Source organism: Jaculus jaculus, chromosome 1 (assembly GCF_020740685.1).
Source record: "Jaculus jaculus isolate mJacJac1 chromosome 1, mJacJac1.mat.Y.cur, whole genome shotgun sequence".
Classification (NCBI taxonomy): domain Eukaryota; kingdom Metazoa; phylum Chordata; class Mammalia; order Rodentia; family Dipodidae; genus Jaculus; species Jaculus jaculus.
Genome location: NC_059102.1, coordinates 299060434 through 299081065, shown reverse-complemented (window position 1 = coordinate 299081065; position 20632 = coordinate 299060434).

Sequence of the window (20632 nt, the reverse complement as noted above, 5' to 3'; positions counted from 1 at the left end):
TTGGCTAATTTAGGACTTGTTACTTATAGTGGCATTCTAACCATGTCTCTCTGAGCTTGTCCTGGTGAAATGTGAAATGCTTTTAAACACCACACAGACATACAAAACACTGGACTAAACCAGGCATGATGGCTCACCCCTGTCCCAGCACTTAGGAGGCTGAGGCAGGAGGATTATCACTGTCCCAGCACCACTTGTTGATTCTTGATGACATGTTCTTACAGTACTGGCGTAGTTCAACTTTTCACACTTATGCTGGCCCGATTGTAAACTCTTCATCCTGTTGTACTGGCCAGTTTGTGTATTTCTAAACTGACGCCACACTCTTAATTACTACAGCTTTAAGTAAGTCTTGCTATTGCCTGAGGCAACTACTTGTGCCCCACTACCAAGCTTGTTTTCCTCCAAACTATTCCTGCCTTCTTGTTTGGGTATATAGATCAGGGCTTACCAGGGGCTGGAGAGATGGCGCAGTGAACAAAACACTCACCACTCAAGCAGAAAGTACCTCAGGAGGAGGTCCCAGACCCCACATAAATAGACAGAAGCACTTACTTACTACTATTGTGTGCACAAATGGGCAGCTTGTACTTTAACATAAATTCAATTAAAAAATATTTTCTTTATTTATGTAAGAGAGAAAGAGGGAGAGAGAAAGAATGGGCACGCCAGGGCCCCTAACCACTACAAACTAACTCCAGACTTACGTGCCACCTTGTGCATCTGGCTTACATGGTAGTGGAGAGTCGAACTGGGACTCTTTAGGCTTCGCAGGCAAACACCTTAACCACTAAGCCATCTCCCCAGCTCAGTTTAATTTTTTATTAATTTAAAAAGTGTGGTTTAAGCCAGGCATAGTGGTGGGGAGACTAGGGAAGAAGGATCACCCACAAATTTAAGGCCAATCAAGACCATATTATGAGCTCCTGTCTCAAAAGAAAAAAAAAATGGGAAAATTGCTCAGTGATTAAAGATGCTTGCTCAACAAGCCTGTTGACCAGAGTTCAAGTCCCAAGCACCATGTAAAAGCCAGATGAGAAGCAGCCCATCATGTGTTATCCCAATGCACCCCAATAATGGGAGGCAAAAGGAGGAAAATCTCAGAGCTCTCAGACCAGCTGGTCTGGCCTCTACAGTGACAAAACAACAGCAACAGGACAGATCCTGCTTCAAAGTGAGAAAAGAGCCAACCCTGACTTGTTCTCTGGCCTCCACACGTGTGGTGTGAACAAGTGCCCACCCAATAGCATGCATATACACACCACACATACACACACCACACACACACAGAAAAAAGCGTAGTCCAAGTGCTGCTTGAACCAAGCAGCATAAGGTAGCAATTAAAAGAAGAGTCTCTGGAGGGAAAAAGTTACTTGGAACTGAGAAGAAGCTGTCCCTTTTGAGGGGGACACATGTGCTCAGGTTGCCCTAGAGGCCTCAACATACCTGGGCTGATGGCCATTTCTCATCACAATGACATCATTGACTTTCTGACAGGCATCTTATGAGAAACACCAGACATTTCTTTTGTCTATATCTTCCAATACCAAGGAGAGAAAGGTAGAATGAAAGGATTAAGAAAACTAGAGGGTTAGAAAGATGGCATAGCAGTTAAGGAGTTTGCCTGAAAAGCCAAGGGATCCCAGTTCAATTCTCTAGGACCCACATAAGCCAGATGCACAAGGGGACGCATGCATCTGGAGTTCTTTTGCAGTGGCTGGAGACCCTGGCACACCCATTCTCTCCCTCTCTTCTCTCTCTGCATCTTTCTTGCTCTCAAATAAATTATATATATAACTGGAAAAAGCCTTTTCCTCCCCTATGGATAGGAAGAATATTTTTTAACATTTTATTTTTTTATTATTTATTTATTTTAGAGGGAGAGAGAGAGAGAGAATGGGTGCACCAGGGCCTCTAGCCACTGCAAACAAACTCCAGATGCATGTTCCACCATGTGCATCTGGCTTATGTAGGACCTGGAGAATTGAACCTGGGTCCTTAGGCTTTGCAGCCATCTATCCAGCCCAAGGAAGAACATTTTCAAACAATACCTTTATTAATTTATTGGAGAGAGACAGAGGGAGAGAGAACATGCCAGGGCCTTTTGCCCCTGCAAACAAACTCCACATGCATGCACCCCATTGTGTATCTGTCATTACATGGGCACTGGGGAATCAAACCCTGGTCAGCAGGCATTGCAAGCATGCACCTTTGACTGCTAAGCCATCTCTCTGGCCCAGGAAGAGCATTTTCACAGGTTATATACATGAGGGGAAAGAATACAGCTGAAGGAACCATGGTAAAGCCTCATTTCATTTATTTCTATCACCTACTGGGGCCTGCAAACATTGGCATTTTCCGCCTTGGCCTGGTGGCTACCCAGCACTGAGTTTCTTTGCTGACACTACCTGAATGACTCCCACTTTTCTGTGCTTCTACTGAAAATAGAGATCCCTTCACATCGAGAAGCACTCTATTTGCAAGGTATTGATCCCTCTGGGAAGGTTAGCATGAAAGTATAGGATTAGTCTCAAACTGCCTTGGATTCACATCTTACCTCCTTCATTGACTATATCATATTGATTGACCCAGGGCAAGTCACTTAACTGGTCTATGTCTTAGTGTTCTCAGCTGTGAGATGCACATGCTTGTAGCACCTCTCGCACAGGCTCGTAGAAGGTCCAAACTAGAGCTGATGCATGCTTAGAATTGTGCCAGGTACCCAGGAAGCTCTTTATTGCCAGCTTTTTTTTTTGATCCTAGGTGTTTACAGATCACTTAAATCAGATTTCCCTCTACCTAATCCCGCTGAGGACAGCTTCACGGACGGAGTGAATGTTTGGTGACATGACAAGGTGGGAGGAGTAGAAGGAGAGACTAAAGAGCCAAGATGTGGACAGATGGAGATGGAGGAGGATGGGAAGGCGGGGTTAAAAATATCAGGACCAGAGAAAGCGAAGAATACACAGAGTGAAACTGGACGGTTTGGGATGCTACAGTTGGAGCCTTTGATTCTCTCAACCAAAGGACGCTAATAAGGTGAAAGAGAGAAAAGGAAATGGACAGGAAATAGAAGGGTGCCAAAATAAGTAGCACAGAGGCTGGGGAGATGGCTTAGTGGTTAAGGCGTTTGGTTACAAAGCCAAAGGACCAGGACCCGTGTTATCCAGATGCACAAGGGGGTGCATGCATCGGGAGTTCATTTGCAGTGGCTGGAAGCCCTGGTGTGTCCATTCTCTCCCTCTCTCTCTCTCTCTCTCTCCCTCTTTCTCTGTCAAGTAAGTAAATAAATAAAAATAAAATATTAAAAAAATAAGTAGCATAAATTTCCAAGTTTTGTTTAGTATTGACTTGCATGCAGAAAGGGAGGAAGACATGTTTTTTCCTCCCTCTTACTCCTGGACTAGCATCATAAGGTATCTACCTTATGAATGAAATAAATTGCTGTTGACAAAACTGAGAGCCCAATCATCACCTTATAATGTTTCAGCAGGAAATGTTTTCTTAGTTCCAAATAGTAGGCTTCAGTAGTCTTTTGGAACAGGACCTATTTGTAAGTTGGGGCCTGCCTGTTTGCGGAGGGGGGAGGTTGCAGCTGGGCAGGTCAGATAGAGCTAGTGTTTCGCAATCAAAGACACTGGAGCTGTAGTTGTGGACTTGTTTGGACAAGTGACACAGCAGAATAGAACCCCAGTTCCCAGGTCCCTACATTTCCAGTTAGTAGTTTTACCTTCATAGCCAATCCTGTTCAATAAAACAAGAAAATTAATGTGCATTTAATGTACCATACAGTACCACTAAAGTGCTTAAGTTTTTAAAGGTAATAGAATTTGAATTTATGAACATTTCAGGTAGGTAGAGATTGCTGATTGGGAGCTGTCTTGTCTGTATTCACATGAGCTGCATGGAGCAGAGGCAAGATAAGATTGGGCCATTCTTTATAGAGGAATCCAAATGCCAGACAGGAGTTAGAAAAGAGGAGGGAAGCCATGTATGTGATGCACGCCTTTAATCCCAGCACTAAGGAGGCAGAGGTAGGAGGATCCCCATGAGTTCAATACCACCATGAGATTAGACAGTGAATTCCAGATCAGCCTGGGCTAGACTGATACCCTACCTCAAAAAAAAAAAAAAAAAAAAAAAAAACATAGAAAAAAGAAAAGAAAGGGAAGAGAGGAGGGAAATGGAAAGACCCTCATGTCTCCTCCAAATGCAATTTCTTATTCGGTAGTTTCTAATTTAGGAATAGACCATCTTAAACATCAATCACTTGTCTTTTCCTGTTTAGATACTGCAACAACCTGGACCATAGTAATTGCTCAATGACAAATCTATTTGTATAATCTGATCTGATTTGTTAAGAGTATGAGGGATTCTGGAGACATACTTATACATGACTTTGCATTAGGAGAGTAGCAGGGAAATTTTCATATATTCTTGACTTGTAAGGTATATCCAAGATCAATACTGTTATTGTTTTTTCTACTTGACAGCATAGGCTGGCCAAGGAAAGTGAATTGACCAGCCACCTCACAGCAAACTCTCTGGAGAGACTGAGAGCTATGTAGTTCCATCAGAGGACCATCTTTACTGATTAATGGGGCACAGACATCAAGGTGATTTATAATCTGATCATTTCTAATAATAACACAAGAAAACAACAGCACCACCAGGCTTAGGGACAAAATAAACCTTTAAAAATACCTCTATGTGGGCTGGAGGGATGCCTTAGAGGTTAAGGCGTTTGCCTTCAAAGCCAAAGGACCCAGGTTCAATTCCCCAGAACCCACATTAGCCAGATGCACAAGGGGGCTCACCCGTCTGGAGTTCATTTGCAAGAAGCCCTGGTGCGCCCATTCTCTCCCCCTTTCTCTCTCCCTCTTTCTCTGTCAAATAAATAAATAAAAATAAAATATTTTTAAAAATACCTCTATGTTACAGCAATAGTCATGTAAAATGCTACTATTAATTGACTACTTGCTATGTGTCAAATATTGTGCTGGCTACTTTTTTTGTACTAGGAATTGAACCTAGGGCCTTACGTAGTCTAGGGAAGCACTAGAGCACTAGATGGTATCCCCAGTCCCACAACAACACAACATTCTTATGAAGAGAGCCTATGTCCCTGTTTTTCTGAGGAAGAACTAAGGCCTAGAGAACTTCTGTGATTTGCCTAATGTCCCATAGCTGAGCCTTAATATCCAGTAAACCTATATTCCTGTCTTTCATGATCCAGCAGTACCAAGAGGCTTTGAGGATGGTTTTCTCAGATGTACACTGATATCAGAAATGACCAAACCATAAAGTGGTTGTGGGGCTAGGGGTGGCCTGGTGGTAGTAGGAGATTTCTGTGAAAAATGGAATCACATTATAGTATTAAGTGAGATGTTTTAGGTTAAACTAGCTGTTCAGGAAGCCATACAAGGCTTCCTGTCTCAGGTGTTGTCAAGTGCAGCTAAAACCAAGGCTCTGCAGTGAACTGACTCGCATCAAATCCATGTGTTGTCCGTGCCTAACAGTGTGACCTTGAGAAAGCTCCTTGTCTAGTGCTTACCACAGAGGGTTGTAGTGAAGGTTAAATGATTAAATCCATCTGAAGTGTTTAAAAGGTGCCCAGCACAGGGCACACACTTGATAACTTCATTAGCACTCTTGAGACTAGTGCATGCATGATATAATGAAATTGAAGGTATGGTACCCTACTTAGAAACTAGCTGCAAAGAGAAAACTTCTAGTTAGAATATGTCCTAGGAATTGGGACAACATTAAAAACAGCTAACCTTCGTCAAATTATACACATCTCTAAAAACTAAGGAAATAATAAAGATAAAAGAGAAAGGTTTCTGGAGAAAGTGAGCTGTGACATGGATTTTGAAGGGAGTTTCTGCTTACCACTACAGAGCTTTTACTTCAGGGACTTTGTCCATTAACAGTATTACTCATGTTGATTCATTATACCCATCATCTCATCAGTGACAGCCTCTTCGGTGCAAGACGGGGACTGTGGCCATAAAAAGACTTCAAGTTTGAAGACAACCTTATCTTCAAGGAGCTTATATATAGTCTGTTATAAGAAAGTCTATTATACATAGTGGGTATGCTAAGGCATGCCTGTAATCCTAACACTCGGAAGGCTAAAGCAGAAGGATTAGGAGTTCAAGGTCAGCCTCAGCTACATAGCAAGTTTGAAGCCTGTTTGGGCTACATGAGACCCTGTCTCAAAACAAAACCATAAATAGAAGAAGTTATACATAAAACACACCACCAGCTGGCAACATAACAGCTTCCAGAAATTCTACTGAGCCATGAAAAATGTGTAAATGGGGCTGGAGAGATGACTTAGTGGTTGAGCACTTGCCTGTGAAGCCTAAGGACCCTGGTTCGAGGCTTAATTCCCCAGGACCCACATTAGTGAGATGCACAAGGGGGCGCACACATCTGGAGTTTGTTTGCAGCGTCTGGAGGCCCTGGCATGCCCATTCTCTCTCTACCTTTCTCTCTGTATCTGTTGCTCTCAAATAAATAAATAAATAAATGAACAAAAAAAAAATGGGTAAATGGGCTAGTCTTTGGTGCACAAAGGAGCCCAGTACCAAATGTGATAATGGACATGAGGGGAATGTAGTTCTTTCTGGAAGGGCCTTGGATAAGATAGGCATTAGGATTAGTTTTTCCTTGACTCTGCAGGATAATAGAATTAATCAGTCTGCTCAGAGACTGGTGAGACCTCCACTGACTGAGCTCAAAAAGCATCAGAATAACAATTTATCAGATTACCTAACAGAACAAGACTATTCATCTACACATCTCCTGATTCTCCTCGCGTCACCTCCACCTCCCACCAACCCTGGGAACCTAAATCTTGAATACTATTTTTATTCTTTTTGTTCTGTTTTTTTGAGGTAGGGTTTCACTCTAGCCCAGGCTGACCTGGAATTCACTATGTAGTCTCAGGGTGGCCTTGAGCACACGGTGATCCTTCTACCTCTACCTTCCAAGTGTTGGGATTAAAGGCGTGCACCACCACGCCCGGCTTAGTTTTATTCTTTTTGATTTTGTGTGTGTAGGTGGTATATGCACATGTGTGCACAGATGCATGTGTCCTGTGCACACACATGCAGAGGCCAGAAGAGAACATTAAGTGTCTTCCATTATTGTTCTTCCCTGATATTTTCTTGATATGAAGTCCCTCACTGAACCTAGAGTTGTTGTCTTTTGTCCAGATTGGCTGACCAGTGAGACCCAGAGATTCTCCTATCCCACCTCTCTTAACACTGGAGTTACAGGCATGAGTGGATTTTTATGTGGGTGCTGAGAATCTAACTCAAGACCTCCTACTTGGGAAGCAAGTGCTCTTACCTGTTGAGCCATCTCTCAAGCCCCCTGAATACTGTTTTTAGATTTAGACTTTTGTTTGCTGATGACGGTATGTTGCTAATTCAACCGGATTCACATCTTACTTGAAACCAAACCTCTTTGTAGCTAAGCTGTTTTGGCTGTCTCTAGGGGTTTTTATGAAACCTAAGCAAATCATATTGGTGCTCCACTAATGAGAAATTCACGTGTCATCAAACTAGAATAAATACCAAAGAAAAAGAAGCCAGGAAAGAGCTCATGTCTGTGAGAAAGGTAAGGTGGGAGCTTTGTCCTTTCTAAAGGGAGATGGGTGTTCAAAGATGATTCATTTTCCTGACACCACCAGGTGGCCATCTCCTTAAGATACTGTGACCATATGGCCAGAGCAACTCTGCAAAGAAGAATGAAATGTGTTGATTAAATGCTACCCAAGTAAGTGTATCTGAATTTGCTTACTAGATAAGGCAGGCCAATTTCTATTTCCAGGAGTCTGGCCTGGACAAGGCAGGGCAGAGCTAGTCAGGACTTGGTGACAGAGGGAGCTGGAAGGTATTTGAAAGACAGTGTCAATAGCTGAATCTGGAACAAGGAAACACAGCCCAACCCAAGCAGTTATCTAATAGTCTCAGACAGCAATTTGGAAACAAAAGAAAAAACAACAACAACAACAAAAAAAAAAAACGGAGACAGACCATGCAGGTCTTTTAAGTTCAATTAGCTTAGTACCCAACATCAGTATTATCTTCAGTGAGCCAAGGAAGTGCTGAAGATGAACATAATGGCACATGACAATAATATTATTTAGAATACCTGACATTTAAAACTACTTTTCAAAGTTATTTTTACTCCCATAAACATATTTAACCCTCTATAAATATATAAGGAGAATAGGACAAATCTTACTATCCTAGTTTTTTAGTAAAAGAATCTGGATATGGAAAAGCAGGTTGAGTTGTTTATTGCAATTTACTGGAAAAACGATGACTAACTCTGAGTTCACCATGTTTCCACCATAATATTATCTCTGCTGAGATAAATAATGAGAGTACTAATAAATAAAAGACTGCTTGTTAATAAAGAGGCTTCACACCAGTGCATGCATCGCAGTTGATGTCCTAGCTAGGAAATGGTTTGGTGCAAGGAACAAAAATCTCATCGCACTAGCTTGTGGACAAGCAAACAGTGGGACAGAAAGACAAGGAAGACCAGGGGGCCCAGGATAGAAACCAGGATAATCTCTCAAGTGACTTTCGTCCCTTCTCAGGACTCTGCAGTGCTCTGCTCTAGAGATGGACTTCCTTGCCCTGCTTGCTTGTCTCTTTACCCACATGCTGAGAGGTTTTGCTCCCAAGGTTGACTTTCTCGTGATCCTGCTCCAAATTCCTGGGAAAAGCAGGAAGGTAGAGTCTGGCCTAGGGCATGGGAGTAGGGAGGTATGTTTACTGATTCACAGTGACTTAAGGCCATCACTTTAGCCCAGGCTATAGGTGGTGGTTAAAGTGCTGTCAAGAAGTATGGAGACAGGCTGGGGATATAGGTCAAGGGATACAGAACTTGCCTAGCATTTGTGATGCCCTGGGTTCTAGCTGCAGCACTGGAAAAAAAAATTATGTGCACAAAAACAAAGCTAAAATATATGGTCATAAGCTGTTACTATTACCCTATCATTAAAAATCGAAGGCTCAGGGCTGGAGAGATGGCTTAGCGGTTAAGTGCCTGCCTGTGAAGCCTAAGGACCCCAGTTCGAGGCTTGATTCCCCAGGACCCACATAAGCCAGATGCACAAGGTGGCACATGCATCTGGAGTTCATTTGCAGTGGCCGGAGGTCCTCTCTGTCTCTCTCTCTCTCCTTCATTCTCTCTATGTCTGCCTGTCGCTCTCAAATAAATAAATAAAAATAAAAAAAAAAAAACACAAAATAACTGAAGGCTCAAGCTGGGTGTGGTGGCACATGCCTTTAATCCCAGCACTTGGGAGGCAGAGGTAGCAGGGTCATCGTGAGTTCAAGGCCACCCTGAGACTACATAGAGAATTTCCTGTCAGCCTGAGCTAGAGTGAAAAACAACAACAAAAATAAAATAAATTGAAGGCTGGAGAGATGGCTCAGAGGTTAAGGAACTTGCCTGCAAAACCTAAGGACCTAGGTTCAATTCCCTAGTACCTGCATGAAACCATGCACAAGGTGGCATATGATCACTGGAGGCTCTGCTATACCCATTCCCTCTCTTTCTGTCTCTCTTTCTGCCTCTTTTTGCTCTCTCAAATAAATATTTTTTAAAAACTGAAAAAGAAAGTGGTATATCCTCATTGATTATATTAAAATTCAAGAGCATTGTGTGTTATGATTCAGGGACTAATTGTGTATCCTTCAGTCCAAAATTCCTAATGGATTTAGTTGTGATGCAGAGGAGAATTACAGACTTAATTTTGGTCAAAAATTAATTTCCAGCTAGGCATGATAGCACACACGTTTAATCCCAGCACTCAGAAGGCAGAGGTAGGATCACTGTGAGTTCAAGGCCAGCCTGGGACTATAGAGGGGCTTCCAGGTCAGCCTAGGCTGGAGTGAGACCCTACCTCAAAAATAAACAAAAAAAACAGAAAAAATTAATTTCCACAATACTAGGGATTAAACCTAGGCAAGCACTCTACCACTGAGCTATAGCCCCAATTTCCCTACCCCATTTCTCCATTTGATTTTGATCAAAAGATCTTGCTAAATTCCCTGGTGGAGTTTGAACTTGGTACCCTCCTGACTCATCCTCTCGAAAACCTGAGATTACCATTGCAGCCTATGCGCCAGGCCAGGTTGAAATTAAGGTATTTTAAGTAAAAATAAATAGTGGCATTAGCTTAGCAAACAAAATAATAATTATTAAAATAGAAAATATCTGAATGGCACATAGTGAAAAGTTAGTCTCTCATCTACTTGTACCCCATTCTACCAGTTCCTCTTATTGAAAGTAATCACTGTTATCAGTTCTGGCATATTTTACTAGAAATGTGGTCTCTGAATATAAGCACACAGTTACGTGGCTTTTTTTTTCTAGTATACTTTAGAAATAATTCCATGAGTCTAGCTAGAATGAGTTCATTTGCTTCATGGCTGCACAGTATTCCATTATATGAATGCAATGTAATTTCTTGGTTGAACTATTGATGACATTTAGTATATTCTATTCTCGCTATTACCATCACCCTTGTATATATCTCTGTCTTTACATATAGATGAGTTTATCTATGGGATAAATATCTTAGAAATAGGATTTCAAGTGTTCTTTATTTTAAAAGAAATTGCCAGGTCAATAGTGCCATTTTAGTGTAAATATATATACCCAATACAGATAAAAAGGTTTATGCATGTGTGACTTTTCCAGTTAGCATGTGCAAGGATCACTGGTTGTTTAAAAGAGCTCGGCATCAGCAGAGCAGCTCTGGGCCACCTCTGTCTCTGCTCGGCTCACCTATGGTGAGCCACAGGAGAATTCGGTCTTCTGACTTCTCTCATTTTTCCAGTCCAGAGACATTTTGGATTACACTTTGAGTGTAGCTCACTTCCAGTCAAAGATCATCTTTTTTAGATAAGTGCTGAGTTGCTCTGATGAATTTTGCTTATAGCTATAACCTATTTAATCACAGGAGAACCCTAGCAGAGGCAAGAGTTTAAAGTTACACATATGATGAAAGGAGACGTCTTGGAGTCTAGTCCAGACTATACACCATATGTGTACAATTTACCAAAGGCACATTGATTGTCTTTTTCTCGGTGTGTAAGTGTATGATGCGTGTATGTGTTCACGTGTGCGAGTGTGGGCATGAGAATGTGAGCATGTGTGGCAAGGTGCCTGTGTGAAGGTCAGGGACAACTTTCAGGTGATGCTCCCCATGCCTTCCACCTCATTTGAGGCAGGGTCTCTCATTGTTCAATGCCGCACTCACCAGGCTAGTTGGCCTGTGAGCGTCTAGCAGATTCTCCTGTCTCTACCTCTCATCTCGCTGTAGGCATGCGGGGATTACAGAAGCCTGTCATAGCATCTGGGTTTTTTTACATGGAATTTGAAGGTTCAAACTCAGGGACTCATTCTTGCATGGTAAGCACTTTATTCACTGAGCTGTCTCCAGTCGCTGATTGTCACTTAACGTACTTCTTGATTACTTAAGAATATTCTTTTTTGGGCTGGAGAGATGGCTTAGCGGTTAACCGCTTGCCTGTGAAGCCTAAGGACCCCGGTTCGAGGCTCAGAAGCCTAAGGACCCCGGTTCGAGGCTCGGTTCCCCAGGTCCCACGTTAGCCAGATGCACAAGGGGGCGCACGCATCTGGAGTTCGTTTGCAGAGGCTGGAAGCCCTGGTGCACCCATTCTCTCCCTCTCTCCCTCTATCTGTCTTTCTCTCTGTGTCTGTCGCTCTCAAATAAATAAATAAATAAAATTTTAAAAAAAAGAATATTCTTTTTTAAGTAAAGAAATGCATCTCACTTGCACAAATTACACAGCCTTGAAAAGTGCCAATTACCAGTTGACCATGAAACATAAGTGAATTGGAGGCACTGTTCATTCTTAAGATTCAACCAATAACTGGCTAAAACCCCTCTGTTTATGAAGGCTAAGACCTTTCCTCCTTTTCTTCTCTCCCTTCACAACTTAATTTTGGTTTTCCTTTTTAGTAGGGTTTGGCTACACATGGTGAGAATGTGTTTGATGGTTCAGTTTCCAAATGAGGAAAACCAGTGATCTTAGGCTATGACAAGATCTTTATAGACTGGCTTTTCCATTTCAAGTTGCTGGAATTAGTCTTAGGGTGGTCTCAAACTGACTATGATCCTATGATCCTCCTGTCCTTGCCTCCTGGGTACTGGGATTAAAGGTGTGTGCCACCATGCCTGGCTACAGAGAGAATGGGTGTACCAGGGCCTCCAAGCCATTGCAAACGAACTCCAGATGCATGTGCTACTTTATGGATCTGGCTTTACATGGGTACCTGGGCCCTTGGGCTTTGCAGACAAGCACCTTAACTGCTGAACCATCTCTCCAGCCCCCATTGAATTCTTTTAACCAATTCCTTCCAATGAACAATTTATAATAGCAATAGTTTGCCTGCATTTTTAGCTTAGTACAGAGTTATAATACATCTGTTAAGATGTATGGTGCTCTCTTTGGTAGGGTATTTGCTAAAATTGGAACATGTATTTTGGCTATCACAATTTTAATTTATAAGCCTTTTTTCTGTTCTTTGTAATGTTTTTACAGTATCTCAGTGTTAATGAATGCAATGTTGTGACTTTCTATACATATTAAACTTTGGAAATATCACCCTTATTCCTACATTTATCTTTACTTTTATTTTTGAAGAGGCTTAAGCTGGAGACTCTCCCTATCATGTTAGCAATTTTCCCCAAATTCCTGGGGATCCTTAACTAGCTGTATATTTAAAAGTCAGTTACCCCTCTTCAAACTGATCTTTTAAAACCTTGTTTAACTCTCCCCAGAACAAAAGTCCATTTTTCCTTTGTGGTAGGAGCGGGGTGGTAGCTTGAGGTGGGATGAAAGCTGAATGACCGACTTTATACACACTTTTATACAACTGTGCTTTTAAATTTTATTTATGTAAAGGGGCAGACAGGATCTCTTGCTACTGAACTGCAAGTGAACACCAGATGATTGCACCACTTTTTGCATCTGGTTTACATGGGAGGCTTGGGAATTGAACCCAGGCGGCCCACAGACTTTGCAAGTAAGTGCCTTTAACAACTGAGCAATCTTCCTAGGCCCTCCAATCCTGTTTTTAGAGAAATTTCTCATCCTTATTTATCTCAGGATTTAGTGTCTCAATTCCTAAACTTTCCAGAGTCTTGTTACATAAAACAGATGCCTTTATGTTTTTTACCTCTATGAGCCATTTATTGTTTTTCTTTGTTTAGCTAAATCAATGCCTATTTATCCCCTCTACCATCTTCCAAAACATCTTATTGTTATTCTTCTCTCCCAATACCATTATTTCTTTTATAATTTTAGTATAGATAAGAAGTATATTTAACTCATTAAGTACATAAGGCAATCAATAAACTGAGCTATAGACACACTGGGATTACAGATGCATGCTCCTGCATCTGGTTTTACATGGGTCTGGGGGATCAAGCTCAGGTCCTCATAGTAATGCATTGATGGGCCCAATATTATGCAGGTCTTGTGATGGTAACACTCGCTGCCATAAGGTCATGAATACAATGGCCTCTTTGTCTGGGAGACAGTGCTCCAAAGCATTCCTCCCCATCTTTTAGCTTTATATTCTTTCCTCCTCCTATTCTGTTCTAGTCTCTGAGCCACTGGAAAGTGTGATAGAGATGTCCCATGAAGTGCTGAACACTCAAACGCCTCTTCTCAGCACTTGGGTAACTTTTGAGTCTCCTCAGCAGTCACCATCACCTGAAAAGAGAAACTTCTCTAACCAAAAATGAGAGGAACACAAAGGTATAGGCATAAACATTAATATTTAGAGGGCAATTTGGTGGATATAATATAGCCATGTAGTTCCCCCAGGGTTTGTGACCATAGACTTTTAAAAAATAAATATTTATTTATTTACTTTAGAGAGGGGGAGAGTGAGGAAGAGGAAGAGGGAGGGAGAGAGAGAGAATGAGAGAGAGAATGGGTGTGCCAGGGCCTCTGGCCACTGCAAACAAACTCTAGATGCATGTGCCACCTTGTGCGTCTGACTTACATGGGTCCTGGGAAATCAGACCTAGGTCTATAGGCTTCACAGGCAAGTGCCTTAACCACTAAGCAATCTCTTCAGCCTTGCCATAGATTTTTGATTAGGTTCTCAGTATCAAGCATGAATTCCTTCATGTGGAGCAGACCTCAACCCGAATTAGAGAGCAGTTGGTTACCCCCATACCAGACATGCCACTATTGTACTAGTGGATACATCTTGCCTACGTGGCTAGTTATATAGCTTATCTGGTCCATTGCTGGTTAGGACTATCAATGACTCCCAGCAGGCAGCATAGAACTTTCTGGCACTGTGACCACTAACAGCAGAGAGAAAGCTTCCATCTGTGTTCTAACTTGATTTCTCAGTGTCCTACAACTGAAACATATGGTATCTTCAACAACAGGGTCTTCTGATGAGCAACCAAGAGCCTTGGCAATAGTATGTATTATTTTGGGGACCTCAAGGGCATCCTTGACCAACAAATCACTTGAAGGGGTCCCAACCTCAGCATTGAAATTATTCTGAACAATTTATGGCTTCCAGACACAGCAATACTGACCCTCACAGAGTACTTCTGCCCAAACTCTCTTTTGTTAACGTATATTTTTTTAAATTAGGAAACAAAGAAATGTGTTTCCATATGGCTTATTCACAACCTCTTTAGTTTTGATTAATCTCCCTCTCAACCCTCCTATTCTCCATCCATCTCTTTTGACCCCACTTAGACCATTCCACACCCCACATTCTTATTCTTTTGAAACAGGGTCTTGCTGAGTATCATAGTCAGGCCTTGGCATTGTAATCCTCCTGGTTTGGCCTTCAGAATGTGCAGAATAAATTTGTTTTTAATCTGTTAGAAGCCCTGCCTCTCTTGTGGATATATTTCAAAATTAATAACATTGATGGCAAAGAAAAATAAGAAGCATTACTATCTTCTCAAATGTTTATTTTCAGTTGTAACTCAGCCCAAAAGCCTATTAATTTTCAAGTTGTTTTATTGAAGGTTTAGTATTAATGCAGGGAAAGTTGATATTACAGAACACATCAATAACTTCATAATAATTTTTTGTAAAGTGACTTACATGTTGAGTCATTTTTATGTTTTGAAGTTATTTTCTAATTGAAGTGATAGTTTGAAAGTCAATTTATGCTAATTTTACCATTATTTACAGCTTCCCAAATCTAATACCCTTAAATAATTGCTACATGTTATAGCTATATATTAGCTTTTAATGACACTTATTATTGCCAGTACTTGATAAAGAACATTGAATCTGCCTGTTTAGAGTTTTATCATAATTAAGGAAGTCTCTTGCTAAGTAAAATCTTAATTAAATACAGTAAAATATTATGTGAAATTTATTGGTTGATTTATCAGATGTACATTTAAATGCTTTTGTTACTAATTTCCAGAAAGATTAAGACTATTTCTTTCTGAAATGTGAAACCACAGATAGAATTCCATTTCTCCAGAGAAATGGGCGCAGTGCTTTTGCAGCAAAGTAACTCTTTCCCATCTGTAATGTGATAGCCAGTTTCATTACTGGGTTACTTTGGTAGAAAATTATCTCTTGCATACATTTTTAATACAGTTGGGTGAAAAATGAAGAATTGGACATAATGTCATGTTTTTCTATTTTAACATTTTCTACTATGCGAAAAGATCTTGAAAACACTTCAACTCTTTGGAATTCCTAAGTAAGCTTCCATAATAGAATTAAATTGTAGAACTTACTATTTTCAAATTAAATATATATTGGGTACCATATGTTAAAGTGTTGTTAGCACACACTATATTACATCCAGTAAGCCTTTTCGAAGCCTCATTGAAATATGTAACATCATGTGACTGATAAAAATATATAAGGCAGTTTCTTAGGGAGGCAATATACCATGGATACTGTAAGTAAGACCACGTAAATTTGATTCCCAACTTTGTCATTTCCTGGTAGCTTTAAAGACATTCTTAAAGACATGTCTTTAAGCCCCCCCTCCAAAAAAATTAAAACCTACTTTCAGGGCTGTGAGACTTAGGCAGGTTGGCATTAAGTAAGGCATTCCTGTAATATCTATTGTAAAGCTCAATAAAAATGAATTCAAAGAGATACATATCATGTTTTCCAGGACTTCACAGTATTGTGGGAGATTTAAGTCAGGTGTGGTGACATACACAAGTCACATAGCTCTGTGGAGGCAGAGGCAAAAGGATAGCCACAAATTTGAAGCCAGTCTGGTCTGTGTAACAAGTTCTTGGCCAGTCAATACTACATACTATGACTCACCTCAAAAAATAAAAGAATTGGGCTGGAGAGAGAGATGGTTTAGCGGTTAAGTATTTGCCTGTGAAGCCTAAGGATCTCTGTTTGAGGCTCGATTCCCCAGCACCCCCGTTAGCCAGATGCATGGGGGGGGGCAAATGCATCTGGAGTTCGACTGCAGTGGCTGGAGGCCCTGGCGTGCCCATTCTCTCTCTCTCTCTCTCTCTCTCTCTGTGTCTGTCGCTCTCAAAATAAATAAATAAAAATGAACAAAAAATTTTTTAAAAATAAAATAAAAAAGGATGCACACATTGAACTGTAAACCATTATATAATCAATTGCCACAGCGAGAGGATGCCAATTATAAACTCCACAGGTGTTTGGAGATGGGAGATGTCAGTGTGAAATGGATGTACTTATTTAGAAGGAGCAGAGGTGGTTGCTAAACCAGACCCTAAAGACTCAGAAAAAGGAAAGAGAAAAGGTGTGTTGGAATGAAACACGGAGTTGGTGTGAGGAGATTCGTGTTTGCTTATTGACTAAGTAGGTCAAGAAATGCTTTGACTAAGTGTGTAAGATGGTGAGGAGGTGAACGAGGATGCACTGAGGTTATTGTAGTCCCTGAACGCCACTTCAATAAACAAGGACGTATGTGTCTGTGCGGTAAGGTTGAATGGTAGTAAAGAGGTCAAGGAAGACACATGACACAACAAAAGTGGTGTAGGAAAATAAAAATATAGGTGTGAAAAACATTTAAATCTTAAGAGTTCAGTTAGAAACACCACCTCCCCCTCCCAAGTGCTGGGATTCAGGCATGGGATGTTACGACACCCAGATCAAATTATAACCTTTGTGGTGGTGTTGGAAAAAAACAAAACTTTTTGAGCGGGACATGGTGGCATACACCTGTGACTCCAGTACTTGGAAAGTAAGGCAGGAGGATCAGGTGTTCGAGGTCATCCTTGTCTGTATAGCAAGTTTAAAGTCAGCCTGGGCTACATGAGACTGTTTCAAAATACAAAAAATAAAATAAAAATAAATGACCTTTTTATTGGACGTAATTCCAAATTTATAGGAAGACTACAGAAAATACCCACCTTTACATAGTCACCTACAGTTGGCAATTTATTATAGTTCTCTCTCCATGTACACACACACACACATACACACACACACACACACACACATATACTTAATAATTGAAGATATATATACATATCCTGAAACTTTACTGCTAAATATTTCAGTGTAAATATCCTAAGAATAAGGACCAAAGTGTAGTAGTTACCAATTTCAGTGACTTTAACATTGATCTCAATCGATATACCATTATTTTCCTATTAAGTCAGTAACGTCCTTCAAAACATTCTCTCCTCTTCTGGGGGTTGGGTGGGGAAACAAACCAATCTAGAATCTCATGTTTCATTTGGAAATCATGGCTCTTCAGCTGTAATATTTTCATAGCTATTGTCTTTTATGACATGTCTAAATAAATAAATAAAATCAAGGAGCTGAGAGAACATCTGATCAGCAGGTAAAGTACTTGTCTTGTAACCATGAGTACCTGAGTTCAATCCCTGGCACGCATGTAAAAATTCTGGGTGAGAAGCTGGGTACATAGGTCAATGCTAGGATTTTTACCTAGGATGTATGAGGCCCTGGGTTCACTTCCCAGGACTGAAAAAAAAAAAAAAAAAAAAAAAAGCTGCACATGAAACCCCAGAGCTGGGGTGGCAAAGACAGGAAGCTTCTTGGAGCTCTTACTGACCCCCAAATTGAGCCTAATTGGTAAGTTCTCAGATAATGAGAAATCCTGTCTCAAAACAGAGGTGGATAGCTTTCCTGAAAATGACATCTGAGGCTGGCTTCTACACACATGCACATGCACCTGTACATGTATGCACATGCAAACCATACACAATACACACATGCAAAAAAAAGTCGGGCGTGGTGGCGCACACCTTTAATCCCAGCACTTGGGAGGCAGAGATAAGAGGATTGTCATGAGTTTGAGGCCATCCTCAACTACATAGTGAATTCCAGGTCATCCTGCGCTCGAGCGAGACCCTCCCTTAAAAAACCAAAAAAAAAAAAAAAAAAAAAAGACCCTAACATTCATTGGGGATTGATTTCTCCATTTAGATGGAATATCTCCAATCACATCTGAAGACAAGTAATGTCCATTTACCCTTCATTTGTGATCAGATTTTTAAATTTTTTTAAAAAAATTTATTTATTTGATGGGCTGGAGAGATGGCTTAGCGGTTAAGCGCTCGCCTGTGAAGCCTAAGGACCCCAGTTCGAGGCTCGGTTCCCCAGGTCCCACGTTAGCCAGATGCACAAGGGGGCGCACGCATCTGGAGTTCGTTTGCAGAGGCTGGAAGCCCTGGCGCGCCCATTCTCTCTCTCTCCCTCTATCTGTCTTTCTCTCTGTGTCTGTCGCTCTCAAATAAATAAATAAATAATATTTAAAATAAATAAATAAATAAAAAATTTATTTATTTGAGAGAGAGAAAGAGGCAGGTATATATATATAGGTATATACAGATAGAGAGAGAGAGAGAGAGAGAGAGAAAGAATGGGCCCACCAGGGCCTCTAGCCACTGCAAATGAACTCCAGATGTATGTGCCACCCTGTGCATCTAGCTTTATGTGGGTACTGGAGGATCAAACTCTGATCCTTAGACTTTGCAGGCAAGTGCCGAAACGACTGAGTCATCTCTCCAGCCTGTGATTGGATTTTGATTATCTGGATTGGTCTCATTTCTCCAGTATAGAATTACTCCTTCTTTGTACCTAATAAAAAATGGATAAACTCACTAAGACTATATAAGCACCTTGTTCCTCATCTAAATTTCTTCCTACATTTTTCTTTATTTATTTATTAGAGAGAGGGAGAGAGGGTGAGAATGGGCATGCCAGGGCCTCTAGACACTACAAACGAACTCCAGATGCATATGCCACACCATGTGCACCTGGCTTACGTGAGATCTGGAGAATCAAACCCGGGTCCTTAGGCTTTGCAGGCATGCACCTGAGCCACTAAGCCATCTCTCCAGCCCTCTCCCTACATTTTAATCCTTTGATGGTTCTTACCTTAGTCAACCTTTGCCACAATGGCTGCAAAAATGAGTTTTTTCCCCAACTCCAACAGTTTCCATATTTTATCACAAGCAATTTCTATTTAAAAATGCAAATCTTGCTGGGGGTGGTGGCACATGCCTTTAATCCCAGCACTCAGGAGGTAGAGGTAGGAGGATTGCCATGAGTTCAAGGCCACCCTGAGACTCCATAGTGAATTCCAGGTCAGCCTGGAATTCATCCTGGAAAAAACAAAACAAAAACAAAATAAAAAAAAAACAAATCTTAGGCTGGAGAGATGGCATAGTGATTAAAGTGCTTGCCTGCAAAACCAAAGGACCCAATTCAATTCCCCAGGACCCACCTAAGCCAGATGTACTAGATGGCACATGCATCTAGAGTTCTTTGCAGTGGCTGGAGGCCCAGGAACACCCATTTTCTCTCTTTCTCTCTCGCAAATAAATAAAGTATAATTTTTTTATTTTTAAAGTATAATTTAAAAAAAACCCATGAACTGGGGCTATAGAGATGGCTTAGTGGCTAAGGCACTTGCTTGCAAAGCCAAAGGACCTCAGTTTGATTCCCAGGACCCACATAAGCCACATGCACAAGGTGGCACATGCGTCTGGAGTTTGTTTGCAGTGGCCAGAGGCCATGGCGTGCCCATTGTCTCTCTCTCTCTCTCTCCCTCCCTCTGTGTGTGCCTGCCTCTTTCCCTCTCTCAAATCAATAAAAATTTAAAAAAAAATGTGAACCAACTGTAGTATGTTAGGTCATAGACACTATTCCTTTAAGAGGATAGATATCAGTTCTATGGAGACAAAGTAGCCACGCCTTCCTGCTGTCCCTTTTGACCCTAGGTATAGCAAGAGGGAAAACTGCCAGGCTGTGTAGGACAGCAGGATCAGATAATACTCTGATTCATGGCTTTGTAACATATCTTAGCCCCTAACACTAATAAGTGGAGTCACACCCACCCTGTAGCAAAGCCTTATCTCTAGTTACAAGCCCTTTCCCATAAAAGATTATGAAAGTAGAGAATTTCCTTTGTCCTGAGAGCTTCTACTATCACATATCTGAGAATCCCTCACTGTAGAGTGCCCAGTGTTAACAAAGGAATTCTGAGGTGGAGAGATGGTTTAGCGGTTAAGGCACATGCCTGCGAAGCCTAAGGACCCAGGTTCAATTCCCCAGGACCCATGTAAGCCAGATGCACAAAGTGG